This window comes from Nicotiana tabacum, chromosome 15 (genome assembly GCF_000715075.1).
Source record: "Nicotiana tabacum cultivar K326 chromosome 15, ASM71507v2, whole genome shotgun sequence".
In the NCBI taxonomy this organism is placed as follows: domain Eukaryota; kingdom Viridiplantae; phylum Streptophyta; class Magnoliopsida; order Solanales; family Solanaceae; genus Nicotiana; species Nicotiana tabacum.
The window spans coordinates 91,148,552-91,157,727 of record NC_134094.1 but is presented as its reverse complement, the minus strand read 5'-3'; positions in this window follow the sequence as shown (position 1 = coordinate 91,157,727).

Here is a 9,176-nt window from a genome sequence, read left to right as displayed (position 1 = left end):
TTAAGGCCTCCTCCTCCATACCCTCAAAGGCTTGCCAAGCAAAATTATGAGAATCAATTCAAAAAGTTTATTGACATGATGAAGAGTCTATCTATTAATGTACCATTGGTTGAGGCTTTGGAGAAAATGGCCGGTTATGCAAAGTTCATGAAGGACTTGGTGACAAAGAAGCGGTCGATGAATTGTGAAACTATAAAGATGACTCATTAAGTGAGTGTTATTGTGCACTCAATGGCTCCTAAATTGGAATATCCTGGCGCTTTCACAATCCCTTGTACCATTGGAAGTGCTGACTTTGCTAAAGCTCTTTGTGATCTTGGGGCAAGTATCAATTTGATGCCTTATTTGGTTTTCAAGACTTTGGGAATTGGGAAACCAAGACCCACATCTATGAGATTACAAATGGTGGATCGTACCATGAAGAGACCGTTGGTTATAATTGATTATGTGTTAGTTCGTGTTGATAAATTCATTCTCCCGGCGGATTTTGTGATTCTTGATTGTGAAGTGGACTATGAGGTGCCGATTATTCTGGGTAGACCTTTTCTTGCTACGGGGAAGGCTCTTGTTGATGTGGAAGCCGGTGAACTCACTTTCCAGGTGGGTGATGAAAAGGTGGCTTTCCATGTGTGCAAATCTATGAGGCAACCGAACAGAAATGAAATGTGTTCGTTTGTGGACTTGATGACCGATGTGATTATTGATGATACTAGTGCCATGATGAATGTTGATGATACTTTGGAGGCTATTTTGCTTAACCTTGATGATGACGAGACGTGTGGCTATGTGAAATGTGTGAACGCATTTCAAGGAATGGGGTCGTACACTTATGGACCCCGCAAATTGTCCTTGGATCTTGAAAATTGGAAGACTCCTACAACAAAGCCCTCAATCGAGGAGCCTCCCACTTTGGAGTTAAAGCCATTGCCTCTGCATCTCAGGTATGAATTCCTTGGCCCTTGTTCTATTTTACCGGTTATTCTTTCCTCTTCTTTGTCTAACGTGCAGGTAGACTCCACATTGGCGGTGCTACAAAAGAGGAAGAAAGCTATTGGATGGATATTGGCAGATATTTGGGGAATAAGCCCCGCATTTTGCATGCACAAGATTAATTTGGAGGAAGATTCCAAACCCTCCATAGAACATCAAAGGAGGCTAAATGAAGCAATGCAAGAGGTGGTCAAAAAGGAGATCATCAAGTGGTTAGATACAGGGGTTATTTACCCCATTTTCGATAGTTTGTGGACCTCTCCAGTGCAATGTGTCCCAAAGAAAGGGGGCATGACGGTGGCTACCAATGACAAGAACGAGTTGATTCCTACAAGAACGGTGACCGGGTGGAGAGTGTGTATAAACTATCGCAAGCTCAACAAAGTCACAAGGAAGGATCATTTCCCACTTCCCTTCCTAGATCAAATGCTTGATAGGTTGGCCGGCCGTGCTTTCTATTGTTTCCTTGATGGGTATTTTGGCTACAATCAAATTCTTATTGCTCCGTAGGATCAAGAGAAGACTACTTTCATATATCCTTATGGTACTTTCGCATTATTGCGGATGCCATTTGGGTTATGCAATGCACTGGCGACTTTTCAAAGGTGTATAATGGCTATCTTTACGGACATGGTGGAGGATTTCCTTGAAGTCTTCATGGATGACTTATCGGTGGTCGGGAATTCTTTTGATGATTTCTTGAAAATATTGGATAAGATCTTGGCAAGATATGAAGAGACAAACTTGGTGTTGAATTGGGAGAAATGTTATTTCATGGTTGAGGAAGGCATTGTCCTTGGCCACAAAATTTCAAAGAATGTCATTGAGGTCGACAAGGCAAAAATATAGGTAATTTCTATACTTACACCTCAAACATCCATGAAGGGAGTGAGGAGTTTCTTTGGTCATGCGGGGTTCTACCGGCATTTCATCAAGGATTTCTCCAAAATGGTGAACCCCTTGTGTAAGCTTTTGGAGAAAGATGCCAAATTCCATTTCAATGAGGATTGCATGAAGGCATTTGAATTGATCAAGTTCAAATTGACAATGCCCTGAATTGGAGCTTGCCTTTTTGAGCTCATATGTGACGCTAGTGATGTGGCAGTCGGAGCAATTTTGGGGCAACGTGTCAACAAGATCTTTCATCCAGTCTACTATGCTAGTAAGACTATGAATGATGCCCAATTCAATTACACTGTGACCGAAAAAGAGCTCCTTGCTATTGTTTTTGCTATGGAGAAGTTATGCCCGTACTTGATGGGTACAAAGGTGATTATCCACACGGATCATGCGGTACTTCGGTACCTTATGAGCAAGAAAGATTCAAAGGCTCGGTTAATGAAATGGGTGCTTTTATTACAAGAGTTCGATCTAGACATCCAAGACTGCAAAGGCAGTGAAAACCAAGTGGCGGACCACTTGTCTCGCTTGGAGGAGGAAGGGAGGCCATATGACGGCCTTGAAATCAATGACTCCTTCCATGATGAGCAACTTCTAGCCATTTCAATGACCGAGATTCCATAGTTCGCGGATCTAGTAAATTTTCTTGTGAGTGGTATCATCCCGGATGAGTTCTCTTCAAATCAAAGGAAGAAGCTCAAACGGGATTGTCAAGACTATTATTGGGATGAGCCGTACCTCTTCCGGATTTGTACCGATGGAGTGATTAGAAGATGTGTGCTGGAGGAGGAACAAGTTGAAATTCTTGGGGCTTGTCATTCTTCAACATATGGTGGTCACCATGGTGGAGCAAGAACGGCGGCCAAAGTGTTGAGTTGTGGATTCTATTGGCCAACTCTCTACAAGGACGCAAGTGATCTAGTCAAGCGTTGTGATGAATGTCAAAGGGCCGGTGGGATTTCAAAGAAAAATGAGATGCCCCCCACCACCATCTTGGAAATTGATATTTTTGATGTGTGGGGTATTGATTTCATGGGACCGTTTGTAAGCTCTTGTAGAACACCTACATTTTGGTAGTTGTAGATTATGTGTCAAAATGGGTTGATGTCGTTGCTCTACCCAACAACAAAGCTAGAAGTGTGGTGGCATTTTTGAAAAAGAACATCTTCACAAGGTTTGGTACTCCGCGGGCCATTATAAGCGATGGGGGGTCGCATTTTTGCAACAAAGCTTTTGATACCTTGCTTAGCAAGTATGGTGTCACTCACAAAGTCACAACCCCCTATCACCCTCAAGCAAGCGGACAAGTGAAAGTCTCCAACCGGGAGATCAAGAGTATTTTGTCAAAAACAATGAATTCCAACAGGACAAATTGGTCAAAGAAACTTGATGATGTTTTATGGTCTTATAGGACGGCTTACAAAACACTAATTGGGATGTCTCCATACCGATTAGTGTTTGGGAAAGCTTGTCACCTTCCGGTGGAACTTGAGCACAAGGCCATGTGGGCTTTGAAGAAGCTAAATCTTGAGTGGGATGTCGCCTCCAACTTAAGGGTGGGACAATTGAATGAGCTAGATGAATTTCGATACAAGTTCATCCTTATACAAGGAGAAGATGAAATACCTCCATGACAAGTACATTCGGAACAAAGAGTTTAAAGAAGATGATCTTGTGTTATTGTTAAATTCTCGGTTACGGATATTTTCGGGAAAGTTGAAGTCTAAATGGAGTGTCCTATTTGAAGTTGTGAGTGTGACACCCTTTGGTGCATTGGACTTGAAGAATAAAAATGATGAAGTGTTTATAGTCAATGGCCACCGGGTGAAGCACTATCTCGGAAAAGTTGGTGATGGCCACGTAGTGGCAGTGATTCATTTCAAGTGATTGATGGTAATCTGCGTCATGCCGCGACATTAAATCAGGCGCTTCTTGGGAGGCAACCCATGTTTCTTTTTCTTTTCCTTTTTCTTCTTCTTTAGATAGGTCTTGTTTTATGCTAACTGGTTTTGAAGTGTGTTGTATGAATGAGTGTGCTTTGCAGGAACTGTGCTCAGAAAAAGTGGCTAAGTGTGAAAAAAGTGCGGACCACACATTTATTGTGCGGACCGCACAATTTTGAAGGCCACAGCAGAAAGGGATCTGCGGTCGCACAATTCTTGTTGTGGCCGCACAACTGGAGATAAGAAATTGTAAACTCTCTGAAGTTGTGCATATCAGAGAAATGGCCAAAGTACGTCCGCACAAGGAAATGTGCGGTCCGCACAAAATTCTGCGGCCGCACTCAAAAATGTGCGGACCGCAGATCATCAAAAGGGTAAATTGTCACAGGTAAAGGAGTGCGGGCCGCACACAAAATTGTGCGGCCGCACTCATCTCTTAAACTTTTTCCCTAACTGGTCAAGTATAAATAGTAGCCTTCTCACTACTGTTGAGACTTTATGAACTCTGAACAATTAACACAAAGGCAAACACAGTGCAATCAATTGATTCATACATCCACACGCATTTCATCATCTTTGATTCTTCCTTAGCATCACTACATTACTGGTATGTTCAATTCATCTTTAAATTTTTCAATCTTCTTAGTTTTGTTAATAATTAATTTAGTTATTTTTAGGCCTAATGTCAAATTCATCATCATGTGAGCTTATATTTGTGTGGGTAACTTCCTATTTTCTATTTGGGGATGGGTAAACTATGTATCATGTCTAAATTGCTACTACCATGTCTAAATTGTGCGTGAATTAGAAACCCTAAGAATCTGCCTGATAAATTTTTGAATTGTGCAGCCGCACAAGAAATTGTGCGGTCCGCAGATCAGTAGGCTAGGGCATTTGGTGTAGAATTATTGTGCGGACCGCACTTGAAATTGTGTGGTCCGCAAAAATTCAATAACGGCCACAGAAAAGTGTGTGCGGCCGCAGATCAAGCAATTCTCTGTCTTCAGAGAGTTGTCATTTTTTAAGTTTCAATGTGCGGCCGCACCCAAAATTGTGTGGACCGCACTTCAGATGTGCGACCGGACTTAAAATTGTGCGGACCACAGAATCATCACTGCGACCGCACTTTCAAATTGTACGATCCGCACAACCCCATCTGCAGCCGCACTCAAAAATGTGCGGTCCACACTTCCCCAATCTGCAACATGTTTTGTTCTACAAATTTTATGCATACCTGCACTTAACTATAACTGATTCATGTTGCTATGTATTGCAGACAATGGTTAGATCATGGGGATGAGGTGATACATCCAAGGGGAGAGGTGAACCCTCCCGAAGCCGAGGCAGGGGTACCATACCACTCTCCATGCAAAAAGTGATCAGTAAGAAGGCAATAATAGGCTGAGGTAGACAGTCGGAGCCCTCCGAATCAAGTTCATATGCCTCGTCTAGGGAAGCATCGGAGGGCGACTCAGTGCAAAGGCAGCCTATTGTGATATCACAACCACAGCTGCCCCAGGACAAATACCGACTGAGAGATGAGCCTACCTCTTCTGAGAGTACTTTTGAGGGGTCGGAAGGGAACAATCAGGCTTCAAAACCCTCATCTACTCATGCCCCCGCCGCACCAGTCACAGTTGATGATGATATTTCGGATGATAGTCGAGGGGGTGATACCAGAGTTGTAGCCTTGGAGAGGTCAAAGAAGAAGGAAGTTTGGGAAGATAGGTTTGTGAGCCTGACTGCATTCAACAGGTTCCGAGAGTGGTGGCCGCAGAGATCGCTCATGTCCGGTGCACGGAGAACTGCCTTCGGTCCCCCAAACTTACTTACTCGTGGCAACCTTCCGGCCCTTGAGTGGCAGTTTGTGTTGAAAGATTTGGATAGATACAACCCAAATGTGTTAAGATAATTTCGGGAAAGAAAAAGGTGGAAATGGTTCACGAAAAGTGTATCGGATGCCAAGGAGCACTTAGTCTAGGAGTTCTACGCCAATGTGGCGCACATCATGAAGGGGAATAAAGTGACTAAGGTGAGGAACTTGAAAGTACGATTTGATTAGACCACCCTGAACACTTATTTGGGGTTTGAGGATATGGAGTCGGTGTAGTATTTAGAGAAGTTCGCACTGGGTGATGTAGCTGGCCCTTGTCTAGCTGAGATACTAGCAGCTCCAAGACCACCACCACCATGGATCACAGCAGGGGTTCCCATTCTACGGAACACCCTCAACTTTAAAGCAAAAGGGTGGCAAACATTCGTGTGCAGTCGCATAGACCCAAGTCGGAATGAAAACAATCTCCCAATCCCTCGGTCAGTCCTAGTTGCTTCCATCATGGCCGGGTACCCAATCAATGTGGGTGCCATCATGTCGGCCAACATGTCTCTGGTTGTCAGGTAGGGTGAAAGCTCCTATCTATATCCCGACACTATCACAGAGTATCTCACAGATGCGGGGGTGGAGCCCAAGAACTTTGATACGAAAGTTAGGGCTAATCAGCCCTTTTCCTGGTACTCTCTAAAGGACCCAAGGAACCCAAAGAACAAGGGTAAGTCAACTACTACCGTAGGCTAGTCTGATGAGACGTCGGTGGTAGTTGCAGATTCAGCTGCCATGCCTTCCACAGCAGTCGTGCCTTCTACCGATACAGCTGCCATACCTCCACCTCCACCTTCAAGACTATCAGTATCAGTGCCTTCCTCCTCTACTTATCCACTCTCTGCGTTGCAAGTCTCCCAAACACTGGCGAGTCTCAACAACTGGATGCAGACAGCTACTGCAAAGTTGTCTGACCTATCCAGTGTTGTTGCAGCTCAGACTTCTACCCCAGCACCCCAGATTCCTCCGTCAGTGGAGAAAACTTTGAAGAAAATATTGGAGAATCAGAAGACCATCCTGGACACCTTGGTGGCACATGGGGAAGAAATTGAGGAGCTTGGGAAGCAGGTGAAGAAGATGAGGAAATCTCAGGCTTCGAGGAAATCAGTTGACAAATTGAGACGAGAGGTGACCAAGATAGCAGCTGCTAGAGATCTTCCACTTGACTTACTGATGGAGATAGATCCATCAGTACCAGTAGACCCAGCAGCACCAGTGGCACCAGCAGGCCAGTCTAAGGAGCCAGACCTTGCTACCCACATTGCTGAGGCGGTGATACAGATGTTCACCAACCCAGCTACTCCCCGAGCAGGGGATGATGAGATCCAGTTGGAGGAGCCTGAGGGAGGTGATGCTACTATGGACACTGAGACCACATAGGGAGTCCTCTCTACTCTTTTCCTTCCTTGTTTTTATTTTGTTAAGCATTGAGGGCAATGCTTATTTTTATTCAGAGGGTGGAGTCTATTTTGATTTGACATTTGACGTTGGCATGTAATAACTGATAACATTCTCTTTTTATTTTTACTTTCATTATGTACATATTCTTCTCTCTCTATTGATGTATATATTCTCTTTCCCTTTCTCAGTTTGTATATTCATTTATGCTTTCAGCAGTTTACTTCATAGCTTCTTTATTTTGTTTTCTCAATAGTCAATATTTAGCCTAATAGCTTCTTATTTACTTTAATAGATTCTTTTTAATTTAGTAGTTTCTTTTCATGTTTAAGTGATCAATAAACCTTTGGTTTTTTAAAGCCACGGTTCTTTCCAAAGGTAGTTTTTGTGTGAACCGGGTGACTCTTCCCAATGATGGATGGCGAGATAACCTTCTTAAGGGATTGATTCTGTTTTTGATATTTAGGTAAGAATAGTAGTAATAATGAATAAGAGTACCTAATTGAGTCAAACTAGAAGAGTCAAGCATGCCTCGCTTGGTACCAATACACTTAACTACATGCTTATGATTAAAAACAAGTTCTTAGAGAGAAATAGGTCTAGTTAGTGACCTTTTGACTCTTGTGTTGACTTAAGCAATCATCGAGTGGTTTAGTTGAACCATTAGTGATTTTCAATCTCGAATATAGTTGTTGTGGGCCCTCGACTCTATCCTCTTGAACAATCTAGTTGTGTGAGAGGTGAGATATTTTGTTGCAAGTCCAAGTACCCGTGCGAATGGTCTAGAACTTGCCCCGAACGTTACAAGTCCAAGTTCCCAAAAATTGATGAAATATGCTCACCTGCAAGAGTATTGGAAAATGAGTCACTACAATGAAATCCAACTCTAGGAGGAGTAATCTGAACAAGGACAAATATCAGGCACAGAAGCTCAAGTGCGGACCGCACATTTCTATCTGCGGCCGCAGAACATGAAGGTAAATCAACAGATCCCCAGTGCAAAGTGCGGACCGCACAATTATTGTACGGCCACAGAAGCTACGTAAGAGCCAAAGTTCAGAGAGTTTCATTTCGAGCTCAAGAAGAAATGAGGACCGTACAACAATTGTGCGGCAGCAGAAATAGCTATGCGACCGCACTCAGGAAATGTGCGGTCCGCAGAAGAGCCCAGTGCGGCCACACCCAGAATTGTGCGGACCGCAGAACATGAGAGATGCAGCCACAATCCAGAATTGTGCGGCTGCAAAATCAACTCCTGTCAAGATCTGAAGAGAAGTGTGGACCGCACATATAATTGTGCGGCCGCAGAACCTCCGAAAGGGTAACTTTGTCTGAAAATTCCAGCTTTGTATAAATAGACTACTTTCACAAAATTAGGTCAAGTTTTGAATATTGAAAGTCCTGTAGCCGTTTTTCTTTACCCTTTTAGGCAACTTTAGCTTACTTTAGTGATTTAACATTGGATTTTTATCTTTTAATCTTGCAATATGAGTTTTATCTTCTTTTCTTCTCTATTTTCCTCTATACCCATTATGAGTAGCTAGATTTTTATCTAGGGTTATGACCCAACCCTAGTGTGTGAACCTAATGGGTGTTTGATTTATGGCTTGTTTATGGTTGGATGTTTATATTTAGCCTTGTTCTTGCCTTTAATTGAAGAATTAATGGTTGCAAATATTATTTTATGCCTATTTGACGTGGTCTCTACTTGAGAAAGAGAGACTTAGTCTAGGAAAACTTGGCTAACAAGAATTTGGGATAAAATCAAGGGATTGATAGTCCCAATTAAAGGGTTGAACCTAGAGATAGTAAAACCCGACTTGAGCATTTTATCAACTATTTTGTTCAATACCCATTTGGACTTGAGAAAGCCATATTGGGCAAAATCACTCTCTTACCGAGAGGTATTGAGTGGGTATTTGAGTGTTGATTGCTATAATATACCCCAACCAACAAAAAAAGCTTTAAAATTTACAACTCGTTAGGCAAACACCTAGGTGAAGGTCATACCCCTAGGACTTTTTATATATTTGAAAACCATCCAAAAAATAATATTATCTAGTTTT